The sequence below is a fragment of the Ranitomeya imitator genome, unplaced genomic scaffold, assembly GCF_032444005.1.
Source record: "Ranitomeya imitator isolate aRanImi1 unplaced genomic scaffold, aRanImi1.pri SCAFFOLD_460, whole genome shotgun sequence".
NCBI lineage: Eukaryota > Metazoa > Chordata > Amphibia > Anura > Dendrobatidae > Ranitomeya > Ranitomeya imitator.
In genome coordinates, this window is record NW_027194831.1 from 1 (window position 1) to 14394 (window position 14394).

The window sequence follows — 14394 nt, forward strand, 5'->3', positions numbered from 1 at the left end:
AACTAAATTATTCTTGGTGCTTTGCAAATGTTTGTTTGTTTTTGTTGAAAATCATGTCTCTGTGGCGCAATCGGTTAGCGCGTTCGGCTGTTAACCGAAAGGTTGGTGGTTCGAGTCCACCAGGGACGTTGCACCCTTTTGCTTCAGTAGTAAGCTACAGTTGAAGAAGTTTTTGCATTTGTGCTAAGCATCTCCCTCAAGTAAAAGCCATTTTGCTGACGAATGTTTTGAATTCACGAGACAAACTGGAGAAAAACCTTCTGGATGAGATAGGATAAACAAAACTTCCTTCGAGCCGGAATTGAACCAGCGACCTAAGGATTGCTAATTTAGAGCTACAGTCCTCCGCTCTACCAGCTGAGCTATCGAAGGATTGTTTGAAAGCCCACTAGGTTTGTGGATTCCATTTTTGCATACTGGAAGAACATTTAAGGAGTCTACAACGTGATTGGTGCCCTACAAATACAGTTGGGCAACTTTCTAGCAACCCCTTTCTATGTACATGGAGAATCAAATTGGGGACAGTGAAAAAAACTTGCATAGTTTGAAGAAAAAAGTTGCGATGTAGCACAATCCCAAAAGAGAACCATTGACCTTTTATGGCTTTGTTTGTTTATAGAAACTGCTGAGAGGTCGTGAAGGCCTTCTGGTCCTTTGGCACAAGTTGATCCAGGATTCAGGGTTTTGACCAGTAATTTTTGAGCCAAAACGCGTTTGCTTTTGACAGAAGCTACACCAACCAGCACAATACCAATGTTTACCTTGGCATTGCTTTTGTATTGCGGACTAACCCTACTAAGTTTCAAACAATAACTGATGAGCAGCAAATGGTTTAGATGAAGTGTTGAAAAAGCTAAGAACGCTTCTCTTCGTTTTTTTCTCCTTTTTGTGGTTGCTAAACTGTAAGAAAAGAGTAGAGCTTGAGCTTGAACACAAAACATTAAAAGAGAATAAACGCAACACCAATGGTGAAAAAGCAAGCCATGCGTTGGCCGGGAATCGAACCCGGGTCAACTGCTTGGAAGGCAGCTATGCTCACCACTATACCACCAACGCTTACGTAAGCGCGCATTTTTTTTTTACATTTTCTGCAATAACAGTAAACGTTCTAGCAAATCCTTTCTAAGTACATGGAGAATCAAACTGGGGGAGAGTGAAAAAAGTTGTGATGTAGCACAATCCCAAGGAGAACCATTGACCTTTTATGGTTTGTTTATAGAAAATTTTGAGACGTCGTAAAGGCCTTCTGGTCCTTTAGCGGCACGAGTTGAACTGGGATTCAGGGTTTTAACCAGTGTTTTTTTGAGCCAAAAGGGTTTGCTGTAGACAGGGGCATTTAGATGAAATGTAATGATGAAGAGTATAAAACACAACCGTTTAGCAGAGGATGGTTTCGATCCATCGACCTCTGGGTTATGGGCCCAGCACGCTTCCGCTGCGCCACTCTGCTTATGGTGGAGGATGCTCAGAGTTGAAGTCTAATTACTGCCTGCCTTCTGGTCTATGTCATGTACTTTATCAGCCATTTCTTATCTGTTGGCAACTAAATTATTCTTGGTGCTTTGCAAATGTTTGTTTGTTTTTGTTGAAAATCATGTCTCTGTGGCGCAATCGGTTAGCGCGTTCGGCTGTTAACCGAAAGGTTGGTGGTTCGAGTCCACCCAGGGACGTTGCACCCTTTTGCTTCAGTAGTAAGCTACAGTTGAAGAAGTTTTTGCATTTGTGCTAAGCATCTCCCTCAAGTAAAAGCCATTTTGCTGACGATGTTTTGAATTCACGAGACAAACTGGAGAAAAACCTTCTGGATGAGATAGGATAAACAAAACTTCCTTCGAGCCGGAATTGAACCAGCGACCTAAGGATTGCTAATTTAGAGCTACAGTCCTCCGCTCTACCAGCTGAGCTATCGAAGGATTGTTGAAAGCCCACTAGGTTTGGCCATGGGTGCCACGAGCAGGTGGTAAAAATGATTCATTCAACCCAGCGAAAAAGGAATTCAGCAGTAGTATTGGAGAATGCGGGCATCGATCCCGCTACCTCTCGCATGCTAAGCGAGCGCTCTACCACTTGAGCTAATCCCCCAAACCTGGCAAACATATCGTCAGTTTCACGTCACACCAGGTCACAATTTTCATATACAATCACACATGCCATTGCAAGCTTTTTTTTTTTTTTTTTTTTTTTTAAGTGTGGATTCCATTTTTGCATACTGGAAGAACATTTAAGGAGTCTACAACGTGATTGGTGCCCTACAAATACAGTTGGGCAACTTTCTAGCAACCCCTTTCTATGTACATGGAGAATCAAATTGGGGACAGTGAAAAAAACTTGCATAGTTTGAAGAAAAAAGTTGCGATGTAGCACAATTCCCAAAAGAGAACCATTGACCTTTTATGGCTTTGTTTGTTTATAGAAACTGCTGAGAGGTCGTGAAGGCCTTCTGGTCCTTTGGCACAAGTTGATCCAGGATTCAGGGTTTTGACCAGTAATTTTTGAGCCAAAACGCGTTTGCTTTGACAGAAGCTACACCAACCAGCACAATACCAATGTTTACCTTGGCATTGCTTTTGTATTGCGGACTAACCCTACTAAGTTTCAAACAATAACTGATGAGCAGCAAATGGTTTAGATGAAGTGTTGAAAAAGCTAAGAACGCTTCTCTTCGTTTTTTTCTCCTTTTTGTGGTTGCTAAACTGTAAGAAAAGAGTAGAGCTTGAGCTTGAACACAAAACATTAAAAGAGAATAAACGCAACACCAATGGTGAAAAAGCAAGCCATGCGTTGGCCGGGAATCGAACCCGGGTCAACTGCTTGGAAGGCAGCTATGCTCACCACTATACCACCAACGCTTACGTAAGCGCGCATTTTTTTTTTACATTTTCTGCAATAACAGTAAACGTTCTAGCAAATCCTTTCTAAGTACATGGAGAATCAAACTGGGGGAGAGTGAAAAAAGTTGTGATGTAGCACAATCCCAAGGGAGAACCATTGACCTTTTATGGTTTGTTTATAGAAAATTTTGAGACGTCGTAAAGGCCTTCTGGTCCTTTAGCGGCACGAGTTGAACTGGGATTCAGGGTTTTAACCAGTGTTTTTATGAGCCAAAAGGGTTTGCTGTAGACAGGGGCATTTAGATGAAATGTAATGATGAAGAGTATAAAACACAACCGTTTAGCAGAGGATGGTTTCGATCCATCGACCTCTGGGTTATGGGCCCAGCACGCTTCCGCTGCGCCACTCTGCTTATGGTGGAGGATGCTCAGAGTTGAAGTCTAATTACTGCCTGCCTTCTGGTCTATGTCATGTACTTTATCAGCCATTTCTTATCTGTTGGCAACTAAATTATTCTTGGTGCTTTGCAAATGTTTGTTTGTTTTTGTTGAAAATCATGTCTCTGTGGCGCAATCGGTTAGCGCGTTCGGCTGTTAACCGAAAGGTTGGTGGTTCGAGTCCACCCAGGGACGTTGCACCCTTTTGCTTCAGTAGTAAGCTACAGTTGAAGAAGTTTTTGCATTTGTGCTAAGCATCTCCCTCAAGTAAAAGCCATTTTGCTGACGATGTTTTGAATTCACGAGACAAACTGGAGAAAAACCTTCTGGATGAGATAGGATAAACAAAACTTCCTTCGAGCCGGAATTGAACCAGCGACCTAAGGATTGCTAATTTAGAGCTACAGTCCTCCGCTCTACCAGCTGAGCTATCGAAGGATTGTTGAAAGCCCACTAGGTTTGTGGATTCCATTTTTGCATACTGGAAGAACATTTAAGGAGTCTACAACGTGATTGGTGCCCTACAAATACAGTTGGGCAACTTTCTAGCAACCCCTTTCTATGTACATGGAGAATCAAATTGGGGACAGTGAAAAAAACTTGCATAGTTTGAAGAAAAAAGTTGCGATGTAGCACAATCCCAAAAGAGAACCATTGACCTTTTATGGCTTTGTTTGTTTATAGAAACTGCTGAGAGGTCGTGAAGGCCTTCTGGTCCTTTGGCACAAGTTGATCCAGGATTCAGGGTTTTGACCAGTAATTTTTGAGCCAAAACGCGTTTGCTTTTGACAGAAGCTACACCAACCAGCACAATACCAATGTTTACCTTGGCATTGCTTTTGTATTGCGGACTAACCCTACTAAGTTTCAAACAATAACTGATGAGCAGCAAATGGTTTAGATGAAGTGTTGAAAAAGCTAAGAACGCTTCTCTTCGTTTTTTTCTCCTTTTTGTGGTTGCTAAACTGTAAGAAAAGAGTAGAGCTTGAGCTTGAACACAAAACATTAAAAGAGAATAAACGCAACACCAATGGTGAAAAAGCAAGCCATGCGTTGGCCGGGAATCGAACCCGGGTCAACTGCTTGGAAGGCAGCTATGCTCACCACTATACCACCAACGCTTACGTAAGCGCGCATTTTTTTTTTACATTTTCTGCAATAACAGTAAACGTTCTAGCAAATCCTTTCTAAGTACATGGAGAATCAAACTGGGGGAGAGTGAAAAAAGTTGTGATGTAGCACAATCCCAAGGAGAACCATTGACCTTTTATGGTTTGTTTATAGAAAATTTTGAGACGTCGTAAAGGCCTTCTGGTCCTTTAGCGGCACGAGTTGAACTGGGATTCAGGGTTTTAACCAGTGTTTTTTTGAGCCAAAAGGGTTTGCTGTAGACAGGGGCATTTAGATGAAATGTAATGATGAAGAGTATAAAACACAACCGTTTAGCAGAGGATGGTTTCGATCCATCGACCTCTGGGTTATGGGCCCAGCACGCTTCCGCTGCGCCACTCTGCTTATGGTGGAGGATGCTCAGAGTTGAAGTCTAATTACTGCCTGCCTTCTGGTCTATGTCATGTAATTTATCAGCCATTTCTTATCTGTTGGCAACTAAATTATTCTTGGTGCTTTGCAAATGTTTGTTTTTGTTGAAAATCATGTCTCTGTGGCGCAATCGGTTAGCGCGTTCGGCTGTTAACCGAAAGGTTGGTGGTTCGAGTCCACCCAGGGACGTTGCACCCTTTTGCTTCAGTAGTAAGCTACAGTTGAAGAAGTTTTTGCATTTGTGCTAAGCATCTCCCTCAAGTAAAAGCCATTTTGCTGACGATGTTTTGAATTCACGAGATAAACTGGAGAAAAACCTTCTGGATGAGATAGGATAAACAAAACTTCCTTCGAGCCGGAATTGAACCAGCGACCTAAGGATTGATAATTTAGAGCTACAGTCCTCCGCTCTACCAGCTGAGCTATCGAAGGATTGTTGAAAGCCCACTAGGTTTGGCCATGGGTGCCACGAGCAGGTGGTAAAAATGATTCATTCAACCCAGCGAAAAAGGAATTCAGCAGTAGTATTGGAGAATGCGGGCATCGATCCCGCTACCTCTCGCATGCTAAGCGAGCGCTCTACCACTTGAGCTAATCCCCCAAACCTGGCAAACATATCGTCAGTTTCACGTCACACCAGGTCACAATTTTCATATACAATCACACATGCCATTGCAAGCTTTTTTTTTTTTTTTTTTTTTTTTTAAGTGTGGATTCCATTTTTGCATACTGGAAGAACATTTAAGGAGTCTACAACGTGATTGGTGCCCTACAAATACAGTTGGGCAACTTTCTAGCAACCCCTTTCTATGTACATGGAGAATCAAATTGGGGACAGTGAAAAAAACTTGCATAGTTTGAAGAAAAAAGTTGCGATGTAGCACAATCCCAAAAGAGAACCATTGACCTTTTATGGCTTTGTTTGTTTATAGAAACTGCTGAGAGGTCGTGAAGGCCTTCTGGTCCTTTGGCACAAGTTGATCCAGGATTCAGGGTTTTGACCAGTAATTTTTGAGCCAAAACGCGTTTGCTTTTGACAGAAGCTACACCAACCAGCACAATACCAATGTTTACCTTGGCATTGCTTTTGTATTGCGGACTAACCCTACTAAGTTTCAAACAATAACTGATGAGCAGCAAATGGTTTAGATGAAGTGTTGAAAAAGCTAAGAACGCTTCTCTTCGTTTTTTTCTCCTTTTTGTGGTTGCTAAACTGTAAGAAAAGAGTAGAGCTTGAGCTTGAACACAAAACATTAAAAGAGAATAAACGCAACACCAATGGTGAAAAAGCAAGCCATGCGTTGGCCGGGAATCGAACCCGGGTCAACTGCTTGGAAGGCAGCTATGCTCACCACTATACCACCAACGCTTACGTAAGCGCGCATTTTTTTTTTACATTTTCTGCAATAACAGTAAACGTTCTAGCAAATCCTTTCTAAGTACATGGAGAATCAAACTGGGGGAGAGTGAAAAAAGTTGTGATGTAGCACAATCCCAAGGAGAACCATTGACCTTTTATGGTTTGTTTATAGAAAATTTTGAGACGTCGTAAAGGCCTTCTGGTCCTTTAGCGGCACGAGTTGAACTGGGATTCAGGGTTTTAACCAGTGTTTTTATGAGCCAAAAGGGTTTGCTGTAGACAGGGGCATTTAGATGAAATGTAATGATGAAGAGTATAAAACACAACCGTTTAGCAGAGGATGGTTTCGATCCATCGACCTCTGGGTTATGGGCCCAGCACGCTTCCGCTGCGCCACTCTGCTTATGGTGGAGGATGCTCAGAGTTGAAGTCTAATTACTGCCTGCCTTCTGGTCTATGTCATGTACTTTATCAGCCATTTCTTATCTGTTGGCAACTAAATTATTCTTGGTGCTTTGCAAATGTTTGTTTGTTTTTGTTGAAAATCATGTCTCTGTGGCGCAATCGGTTAGCGCGTTCGGCTGTTAACCGAAAGGTTGGTGGTTCGAGTCCACCCAGGGACGTTGCACCCTTTTGCTTCAGTAGTAAGCTACAGTTGAAGAAGTTTTTGCATTTGTGCTAAGCATCTCCCTCAAGTAAAAGCCATTTTGCTGACGATGTTTTGAATTCACGAGACAAACTGGAGAAAAACCTTCTGGATGAGATAGGATAAACAAAACTTCCTTCGAGCCGGAATTGAACCAGCGACCTAAGGATTGCTAATTTAGAGCTACAGTCCTCCGCTCTACCAGCTGAGCTATCGAAGGATTGTTGAAAGCCCACTAGGTTTGTGGATTCCATTTTTGCATACTGGAAGAACATTTAAGGAGTCTACAACGTGATTGGTGCCCTACAAATACAGTTGGGCAACTTTCTAGCAACCCCTTTCTATGTACATGGAGAATCAAATTGGGGACAGTGAAAAAAACTTGCATAGTTTGAAGAAAAAAGTTGCGATGTAGCACAATCCCAAAAGAGAACCATTGACCTTTTATGGCTTTGTTTGTTTATAGAAACTGCTGAGAGGTCGTGAAGGCCTTCTGGTCCTTTGGCACAAGTTGATCCAGGATTCAGGGTTTTGACCAGTAATTTTTGAGCCAAAACGCGTTTGCTTTTGACAGAAGCTACACCAACCAGCACAATACCAATGTTTACCTTGGCATTGCTTTTGTATTGCGGACTAACCCTACTAAGTTTCAAACAATAACTGATGAGCAGCAAATGGTTTAGATGAAGTGTTGAAAAAGCTAAGAACGCTTCTCTTCGTTTTTTTCTCCTTTTTGTGGTTGCTAAACTGTAAGAAAAGAGTAGAGCTTGAGCTTGAACACAAAACATTAAAAGAGAATAAACGCAACACCAATGGTGAAAAAGCAAGCCATGCGTTGGCCGGGAATCGAACCCGGGTCAACTGCTTGGAAGGCAGCTATGCTCACCACTATACCACCAACGCTTACGTAAGCGCGCATTTTTTTTTTACATTTTCTGCAATAACAGTAAACGTTCTAGCAAATCCTTTCTAAGTACATGGAGAATCAAACTGGGGGAGAGTGAAAAAAGTTGTGATGTAGCACAATCCCAAGGAGAACCATTGACCTTTTATGGTTTGTTTATAGAAAATTTTGAGACGTCGTAAAGGCCTTCTGGTCCTTTAGCGGCACGAGTTGAACTGGGATTCAGGGTTTTAACCAGTGTTTTTTTGAGCCAAAAGGGTTTGCTGTAGACAGGGGCATTTAGATGAAATGTAATGATGAAGAGTATAAAACACAACCGTTTAGCAGAGGATGGTTTCGATCCATCGACCTCTGGGTTATGGGCCCAGCACGCTTCCGCTGCGCCACTCTGCTTATGGTGGAGGATGCTCAGAGTTGAAGTCTAATTACTGCCTGCCTTCTGGTCTATGTCATGTACTTTATCAGCCATTTCTTATCTGTTGGCAACTAAATTATTCTTGGTGCTTTGCAAATGTTTGTTTGTTTTTGTTGAAAATCATGTCTCTGTGGCGCAATCGGTTAGCGCGTTCGGCTGTTAACCGAAAGGTTGGTGGTTCGAGTCCACCCAGGGACGTTGCACCCTTTTGCTTCAGTAGTAAGCTACAGTTGAAGAAGTTTTTGCATTTGTGCTAAGCATCTCCCTCAAGTAAAAGCCATTTTGCTGACGATGTTTTGAATTCACGAGACAAACTGGAGAAAAACCTTCTGGATGAGATAGGATAAACAAAACTTCCTTCGAGCCGGAATTGAACCAGCGACCTAAGGATTGCTAATTTAGAGCTACAGTCCTCCGCTCTACCAGCTGAGCTATCGAAGGATTGTTGAAAGCCCACTAGGTTTGTGGATTCCATTTTTGCATACTGGAAGAACATTTAAGGAGTCTACAACGTGATTGGTGCCCTACAAATACAGTTGGGCAACTTTCTAGCAACCCCTTTCTATGTACATGGAGAATCAAATTGGGGACAGTGAAAAAAACTTGCATAGTTTGAAGAAAAAAGTTGCGATGTAGCACAATCCCAAAAGAGAACCATTGACCTTTTATGGCTTTGTTTGTTTATAGAAACTGCTGAGAGGTCGTGAAGGCCTTCTGGTCCTTTGGCACAAGTTGATCCAGGATTCAGGGTTTTGACCAGTAATTTTTGAGCCAAAACGCGTTTGCTTTTGACAGAAGCTACACCAACCAGCACAATACCAATGTTTACCTTGGCATTGCTTTTGTATTGCGGACTAACCCTACTAAGTTTCAAACAATAACTGATGAGCAGCAAATGGTTTAGATGAAGTGTTGAAAAAGCTAAGAACGCTTCTCTTCGTTTTTTTCTCCTTTTTGTGGTTGCTAAACTGTAAGAAAAGAGTAGAGCTTGAGCTTGAACACAAAACATTAAAAGAGAATAAACGCAACACCAATGGTGAAAAAGCAAGCCATGCGTTGGCCGGGAATCGAACCCGGGTCAACTGCTTGGAAGGCAGCTATGCTCACCACTATACCACCAACGCTTACGTAAGCGCGCATTTTTTTTTTACATTTTCTGCAATAACAGTAAACGTTCTAGCAAATCCTTTCTAAGTACATGGAGAATCAAACTGGGGGAGAGTGAAAAAAGTTGTGATGTAGCACAATCCCAAGGAGAACCATTGACCTTTTATGGTTTGTTTATAGAAAATTTTGAGACGTCGTAAAGGCCTTCTGGTCCTTTAGCGGCACGAGTTGAACTGGGATTCAGGGTTTTAACCAGTGTTTTTTTGAGCCAAAAGGGTTTGCTGTAGACAGGGGCATTTAGATGAAATGTAATGATGAAGAGTATAAAACACAACCGTTTAGCAGAGGATGGTTTCGATCCATCGACCTCTGGGTTATGGGCCCAGCACGCTTCCGCTGCGCCACTCTGCTTATGGTGGAGGATGCTCAGAGTTGAAGTCTAATTACTGCCTGCCTTCTGGTCTATGTCATGTAATTTATCAGCCATTTCTTATCTGTTGGCAACTAAATTATTCTTGGTGCTTTGCAAATGTTTGTTTTTGTTGAAAATCATGTCTCTGTGGCGCAATCGGTTAGCGCGTTCGGCTGTTAACCGAAAGGTTGGTGGTTCGAGTCCACCCAGGGACGTTGCACCCTTTTGCTTCAGTAGTAAGCTACAGTTGAAGAAGTTTTTGCATTTGTGCTAAGCATCTCCCTCAAGTAAAAGCCATTTTGCTGACGATGTTTTGAATTCACGAGATAAACTGGAGAAAAACCTTCTGGATGAGATAGGATAAACAAAACTTCCTTCGAGCCGGAATTGAACCAGCGACCTAAGGATTGATAATTTAGAGCTACAGTCCTCCGCTCTACCAGCTGAGCTATCGAAGGATTGTTGAAAGCCCACTAGGTTTGGCCATGGGTGCCACGAGCAGGTGGTAAAAATGATTCATTCAACCCAGCGAAAAAGGAATTCAGCAGTAGTATTGGAGAATGCGGGCATCGATCCCGCTACCTCTCGCATGCTAAGCGAGCGCTCTACCACTTGAGCTAATCCCCCAAACCTGGCAAACATATCGTCAGTTTCACGTCACACCAGGTCACAATTTTCATATACAATCACACATGCCATTGCAAGCTTTTTTTTTTTTTTTTTTTTTTTTAAGTGTGGATTCCATTTTTGCATACTGGAAGAACATTTAAGGAGTCTACAACGTGATTGGTGCCCTACAAATACAGTTGGGCAACTTTCTAGCAACCCCTTTCTATGTACATGGAGAATCAAATTGGGGACAGTGAAAAAAACTTGCATAGTTTGAAGAAAAAAGTTGCGATGTAGCACAATCCCAAAAGAGAACCATTGACCTTTTATGGCTTTGTTTGTTTATAGAAACTGCTGAGAGGTCGTGAAGGCCTTCTGGTCCTTTGGCACAAGTTGATCCAGGATTCAGGGTTTTGACCAGTAATTTTTGAGCCAAAACGCGTTTGCTTTTGACAGAAGCTACACCAACCAGCACAATACCAATGTTTACCTTGGCATTGCTTTTGTATTGCGGACTAACCCTACTAAGTTTCAAACAATAACTGATGAGCAGCAAATGGTTTAGATGAAGTGTTGAAAAAGCTAAGAACGCTTCTCTTCGTTTTTTTCTCCTTTTTGTGGTTGCTAAACTGTAAGAAAAGAGTAGAGCTTGAGCTTGAACACAAAACATTAAAAGAGAATAAACGCAACACCAATGGTGAAAAAGCAAGCCATGCGTTGGCCGGGAATCGAACCCGGGTCAACTGCTTGGAAGGCAGCTATGCTCACCACTATACCACCAACGCTTACGTAAGCGCGCATTTTTTTTTTACATTTTCTGCAATAACAGTAAACGTTCTAGCAAATCCTTTCTAAGTACATGGAGAATCAAACTGGGGGAGAGTGAAAAAAGTTGTGATGTAGCACAATCCCAAGGAGAACCATTGACCTTTTATGGTTTGTTTATAGAAAATTTTGAGACGTCGTAAAGGCCTTCTGGTCCTTTAGCGGCACGAGTTGAACTGGGATTCAGGGTTTTAACCAGTGTTTTTATGAGCCAAAAGGGTTTGCTGTAGACAGGGGCATTTAGATGAAATGTAATGATGAAGAGTATAAAACACAACCGTTTAGCAGAGGATGGTTTCGATCCATCGACCTCTGGGTTATGGGCCCAGCACGCTTCCGCTGCGCCACTCTGCTTATGGTGGAGGATGCTCAGAGTTGAAGTCTAATTACTGCCTGCCTTCTGGTCTATGTCATGTACTTTATCAGCCATTTCTTATCTGTTGGCAACTAAATTATTCTTGGTGCTTTGCAAATGTTTGTTTGTTTTTGTTGAAAATCATGTCTCTGTGGCGCAATCGGTTAGCGCGTTCGGCTGTTAACCGAAAGGTTGGTGGTTCGAGTCCACCCAGGGACGTTGCACCCTTTTGCTTCAGTAGTAAGCTACAGTTGAAGAAGTTTTTGCATTTGTGCTAAGCATCTCCCTCAAGTAAAAGCCATTTTGCTGACGATGTTTTGAATTCACGAGACAAACTGGAGAAAAACCTTCTGGATGAGATAGGATAAACAAAACTTCCTTCGAGCCGGAATTGAACCAGCGACCTAAGGATTGCTAATTTAGAGCTACAGTCCTCCGCTCTACCAGCTGAGCTATCGAAGGATTGTTGAAAGCCCACTAGGTTTGTGGATTCCATTTTTGCATACTGGAAGAACATTTAAGGAGTCTACAACGTGATTGGTGCCCTACAAATACAGTTGGGCAACTTTCTAGCAACCCCTTTCTATGTACATGGAGAATCAAATTGGGGACAGTGAAAAAAACTTGCATAGTTTGAAGAAAAAAGTTGCGATGTAGCACAATCCCAAAAGAGAACCATTGACCTTTTATGGCTTTGTTTGTTTATAGAAACTGCTGAGAGGTCGTGAAGGCCTTCTGGTCCTTTGGCACAAGTTGATCCAGGATTCAGGGTTTTGACCAGTAATTTTTGAGCCAAAACGCGTTTGCTTTTGACAGAAGCTACACCAACCAGCACAATACCAATGTTTACCTTGGCATTGCTTTTGTATTGCGGACTAACCCTACTAAGTTTCAAACAATAACTGATGAGCAGCAAATGGTTTAGATGAAGTGTTGAAAAAGCTAAGAACGCTTCTCTTCGTTTTTTTCTCCTTTTTGTGGTTGCTAAACTGTAAGAAAAGAGTAGAGCTTGAGCTTGAACACAAAACATTAAAAGAGAATAAACGCAACACCAATGGTGAAAAAGCAAGCCATGCGTTGGCCGGGAATCGAACCCGGGTCAACTGCTTGGAAGGCAGCTATGCTCACCACTATACCACCAACGCTTACGTAAGCGCGCATTTTTTTTTTACATTTTCTGCAATAACAGTAAACGTTCTAGCAAATCCTTTCTAAGTACATGGAGAATCAAACTGGGGGAGAGTGAAAAAAGTTGTGATGTAGCACAATCCCAAGGAGAACCATTGACCTTTTATGGTTTGTTTATAGAAAATTTTGAGACGTCGTAAAGGCCTTCTGGTCCTTTAGCGGCACGAGTTGAACTGGGATTCAGGGTTTTAACCAGTGTTTTTTTGAGCCAAAAGGGTTTGCTGTAGACAGGGGCATTTAGATGAAATGTAATGATGAAGAGTATAAAACACAACCGTTTAGCAGAGGATGGTTTCGATCCATCGACCTCTGGGTTATGGGCCCAGCACGCTTCCGCTGCGCCACTCTGCTTATGGTGGAGGATGCTCAGAGTTGAAGTCTAATTACTGCCTGCCTTCTGGTCTATGTCATGTACTTTATCAGCCATTTCTTATCTGTTGGCAACTAAATTATTCTTGGTGCTTTGCAAATGTTTGTTTGTTTTTGTTGAAAATCATGTCTCTGTGGCGCAATCGGTTAGCGCGTTCGGCTGTTAACCGAAAGGTTGGTGGTTCGAGTCCACCCAGGGACGTTGCACCCTTTTGCTTCAGTAGTAAGCTACAGTTGAAGAAGTTTTTGCATTTGTGCTAAGCATCTCCCTCAAGTAAAAGCCATTTTGCTGACGATGTTTTGAATTCACGAGACAAACTGGAGAAAAACCTTCTGGATGAGATAGGATAAACAAAACTTCCTTCGAGCCGGAATTGAACCAGCGACCTAAGGATTGCTAATTTAGAGCTACAGTCCTCCGCTCTACCAGCTGAGCTATCGAAGGATTGTTGAAAGCCCACTAGGTTTGGCCATGGGTGCCACGAGCAGGTGGTAAAAATGATTCATTCAACCCAGCGAAAAAGGAATTCAGCAGTAGTATTGGAGAATGCGGGCATCGATCCCGCTACCTCTCGCATGCTAAGCGAGCGCTCTACCACTTGAGCTAATCCCCCAAACCTGGCAAACATATCGTCAGTTTCACGTCACACCAGGTCACAATTTTCATATACAATCACACATGCCATTGCAAGCTTTTTTTTTTTTTTTTTTTTTTTTTAAGTGTGGATTCCATTTTTGCATACTGGAAGAACATTTAAGGAGTCTACAACGTGATTGGTGCCCTACAAATACAGTTGGGCAACTTTCTAGCAACCCCTTTCTATGTACATGGAGAATCAAATTGGGGACAGTGAAAAAAACTTGCATAGTTTGAAGAAAAAAGTTGCGATGTAGCACAATCCCAAAAGAGAACCATTGACCTTTTATGGCTTTGTTTGTTTATAGAAACTGCTGAGAGGTCGTGAAGGCCTTCTGGTCCTTTGGCACAAGTTGATCCAGGATTCAGGGTTTTGACCAGTAATTTTTGAGCCAAAACGCGTTTGCTTTTGACAGAAGCTACACCAACCAGCACAATACCAATGTTTACCTTGGCATTGCTTTTGTATTGCGGACTAACCCTACTAAGTTTCAAACAATAACTGATGAGCAGCAAATGGTTTAGATGAAGTGTTGAAAAAGCTAAGAACGCTTCTCTTCGTTTTTTTCTCCTTTTTGTGGTTGCTAAACTGTAAGAAAAGAGTAGAGCTTGAGCTTGAACACAAAACATTAAAAGAGAATAAACGCAACACCAATGGTGAAAAAGCAAGCCATGCGTTGGCCGGGAATCGAACCCGGGTCAACTGCTTGGAAGGCAGCTATGCTCACCACTATACCACCAACGCTTACGTAAGCG

General features: G+C 42.3%; 30 non-coding genes across 30 annotated transcripts; 8 read left to right on the forward strand and 22 right to left on the reverse strand.

Annotated features, from left to right (window-relative positions):
- Positions 1-286: 286 nt before the first annotated feature.
- Positions 287-372, reverse strand: TRNAY-GUA (transfer RNA tyrosine (anticodon GUA)). Its single transcript is given in 2 exon segments — positions 287-322; positions 336-372. It is a non-coding gene; the product is annotated as a tRNA-Tyr (tRNA).
- Positions 373-984: 612 nt separating this feature from the next.
- TRNAG-UCC (transfer RNA glycine (anticodon UCC)) lies at positions 985-1056 on the reverse strand. The gene has a single exon. It is a non-coding gene; the product is annotated as a tRNA-Gly (tRNA).
- A 540-nt stretch (positions 1057-1596) lies between these two features.
- Positions 1597-1670, forward strand: TRNAN-GUU (transfer RNA asparagine (anticodon GUU)). Its single transcript has one exon. It is a non-coding gene; the product is annotated as a tRNA-Asn (tRNA).
- Positions 1671-1827: 157 nt separating this feature from the next.
- Positions 1828-1913, reverse strand: TRNAY-GUA (transfer RNA tyrosine (anticodon GUA)). The gene is given in 2 exon segments: positions 1828-1863; positions 1877-1913. It is a non-coding gene; the product is annotated as a tRNA-Tyr (tRNA).
- Positions 1914-2009: 96 nt separating this feature from the next.
- TRNAA-AGC (transfer RNA alanine (anticodon AGC)) lies at positions 2010-2082 on the reverse strand. The gene has a single exon. It is a non-coding gene; the product is annotated as a tRNA-Ala (tRNA).
- Positions 2083-2777: 695 nt separating this feature from the next.
- On the reverse strand, positions 2778-2849 carry TRNAG-UCC (transfer RNA glycine (anticodon UCC)). Its single transcript has one exon. It is a non-coding gene; the product is annotated as a tRNA-Gly (tRNA).
- Positions 2850-3390: 541 nt separating this feature from the next.
- On the forward strand, positions 3391-3464 carry TRNAN-GUU (transfer RNA asparagine (anticodon GUU)). The gene has a single exon. It is a non-coding gene; the product is annotated as a tRNA-Asn (tRNA).
- Positions 3465-3621: 157 nt separating this feature from the next.
- Positions 3622-3707, reverse strand: TRNAY-GUA (transfer RNA tyrosine (anticodon GUA)). The gene is given in 2 exon segments: positions 3622-3657; positions 3671-3707. It is a non-coding gene; the product is annotated as a tRNA-Tyr (tRNA).
- Positions 3708-4318: 611 nt separating this feature from the next.
- On the reverse strand, positions 4319-4390 carry TRNAG-UCC (transfer RNA glycine (anticodon UCC)). The gene has a single exon. It is a non-coding gene; the product is annotated as a tRNA-Gly (tRNA).
- A 536-nt stretch (positions 4391-4926) lies between these two features.
- On the forward strand, positions 4927-5000 carry TRNAN-GUU (transfer RNA asparagine (anticodon GUU)). Its single transcript has one exon. It is a non-coding gene; the product is annotated as a tRNA-Asn (tRNA).
- Positions 5001-5157: 157 nt separating this feature from the next.
- Positions 5158-5243, reverse strand: TRNAY-GUA (transfer RNA tyrosine (anticodon GUA)). Its single transcript is given in 2 exon segments — positions 5158-5193; positions 5207-5243. It is a non-coding gene; the product is annotated as a tRNA-Tyr (tRNA).
- A 96-nt stretch (positions 5244-5339) lies between these two features.
- Positions 5340-5412, reverse strand: TRNAA-AGC (transfer RNA alanine (anticodon AGC)). Its single transcript has one exon. It is a non-coding gene; the product is annotated as a tRNA-Ala (tRNA).
- A 696-nt stretch (positions 5413-6108) lies between these two features.
- On the reverse strand, positions 6109-6180 carry TRNAG-UCC (transfer RNA glycine (anticodon UCC)). Its single transcript has one exon. It is a non-coding gene; the product is annotated as a tRNA-Gly (tRNA).
- A 540-nt stretch (positions 6181-6720) lies between these two features.
- TRNAN-GUU (transfer RNA asparagine (anticodon GUU)) lies at positions 6721-6794 on the forward strand. Its single transcript has one exon. It is a non-coding gene; the product is annotated as a tRNA-Asn (tRNA).
- Positions 6795-6951: 157 nt separating this feature from the next.
- TRNAY-GUA (transfer RNA tyrosine (anticodon GUA)) lies at positions 6952-7037 on the reverse strand. The gene is given in 2 exon segments: positions 6952-6987; positions 7001-7037. It is a non-coding gene; the product is annotated as a tRNA-Tyr (tRNA).
- A 611-nt stretch (positions 7038-7648) lies between these two features.
- TRNAG-UCC (transfer RNA glycine (anticodon UCC)) lies at positions 7649-7720 on the reverse strand. Its single transcript has one exon. It is a non-coding gene; the product is annotated as a tRNA-Gly (tRNA).
- A 540-nt stretch (positions 7721-8260) lies between these two features.
- TRNAN-GUU (transfer RNA asparagine (anticodon GUU)) lies at positions 8261-8334 on the forward strand. The gene has a single exon. It is a non-coding gene; the product is annotated as a tRNA-Asn (tRNA).
- A 157-nt stretch (positions 8335-8491) lies between these two features.
- Positions 8492-8577, reverse strand: TRNAY-GUA (transfer RNA tyrosine (anticodon GUA)). The gene is given in 2 exon segments: positions 8492-8527; positions 8541-8577. It is a non-coding gene; the product is annotated as a tRNA-Tyr (tRNA).
- A 611-nt stretch (positions 8578-9188) lies between these two features.
- On the reverse strand, positions 9189-9260 carry TRNAG-UCC (transfer RNA glycine (anticodon UCC)). The gene has a single exon. It is a non-coding gene; the product is annotated as a tRNA-Gly (tRNA).
- Positions 9261-9796: 536 nt separating this feature from the next.
- TRNAN-GUU (transfer RNA asparagine (anticodon GUU)) lies at positions 9797-9870 on the forward strand. The gene has a single exon. It is a non-coding gene; the product is annotated as a tRNA-Asn (tRNA).
- Positions 9871-10027: 157 nt separating this feature from the next.
- Positions 10028-10113, reverse strand: TRNAY-GUA (transfer RNA tyrosine (anticodon GUA)). The gene is given in 2 exon segments: positions 10028-10063; positions 10077-10113. It is a non-coding gene; the product is annotated as a tRNA-Tyr (tRNA).
- A 96-nt stretch (positions 10114-10209) lies between these two features.
- On the reverse strand, positions 10210-10282 carry TRNAA-AGC (transfer RNA alanine (anticodon AGC)). The gene has a single exon. It is a non-coding gene; the product is annotated as a tRNA-Ala (tRNA).
- Positions 10283-10977: 695 nt separating this feature from the next.
- On the reverse strand, positions 10978-11049 carry TRNAG-UCC (transfer RNA glycine (anticodon UCC)). Its single transcript has one exon. It is a non-coding gene; the product is annotated as a tRNA-Gly (tRNA).
- Positions 11050-11589: 540 nt separating this feature from the next.
- TRNAN-GUU (transfer RNA asparagine (anticodon GUU)) lies at positions 11590-11663 on the forward strand. The gene has a single exon. It is a non-coding gene; the product is annotated as a tRNA-Asn (tRNA).
- A 157-nt stretch (positions 11664-11820) lies between these two features.
- TRNAY-GUA (transfer RNA tyrosine (anticodon GUA)) lies at positions 11821-11906 on the reverse strand. The gene is given in 2 exon segments: positions 11821-11856; positions 11870-11906. It is a non-coding gene; the product is annotated as a tRNA-Tyr (tRNA).
- A 611-nt stretch (positions 11907-12517) lies between these two features.
- On the reverse strand, positions 12518-12589 carry TRNAG-UCC (transfer RNA glycine (anticodon UCC)). The gene has a single exon. It is a non-coding gene; the product is annotated as a tRNA-Gly (tRNA).
- Positions 12590-13129: 540 nt separating this feature from the next.
- On the forward strand, positions 13130-13203 carry TRNAN-GUU (transfer RNA asparagine (anticodon GUU)). Its single transcript has one exon. It is a non-coding gene; the product is annotated as a tRNA-Asn (tRNA).
- Positions 13204-13360: 157 nt separating this feature from the next.
- Positions 13361-13446, reverse strand: TRNAY-GUA (transfer RNA tyrosine (anticodon GUA)). The gene is given in 2 exon segments: positions 13361-13396; positions 13410-13446. It is a non-coding gene; the product is annotated as a tRNA-Tyr (tRNA).
- A 96-nt stretch (positions 13447-13542) lies between these two features.
- On the reverse strand, positions 13543-13615 carry TRNAA-AGC (transfer RNA alanine (anticodon AGC)). Its single transcript has one exon. It is a non-coding gene; the product is annotated as a tRNA-Ala (tRNA).
- Positions 13616-14311: 696 nt separating this feature from the next.
- On the reverse strand, positions 14312-14383 carry TRNAG-UCC (transfer RNA glycine (anticodon UCC)). Its single transcript has one exon. It is a non-coding gene; the product is annotated as a tRNA-Gly (tRNA).
- Between the last annotated feature and the right edge of the window lie 11 nt (positions 14384-14394).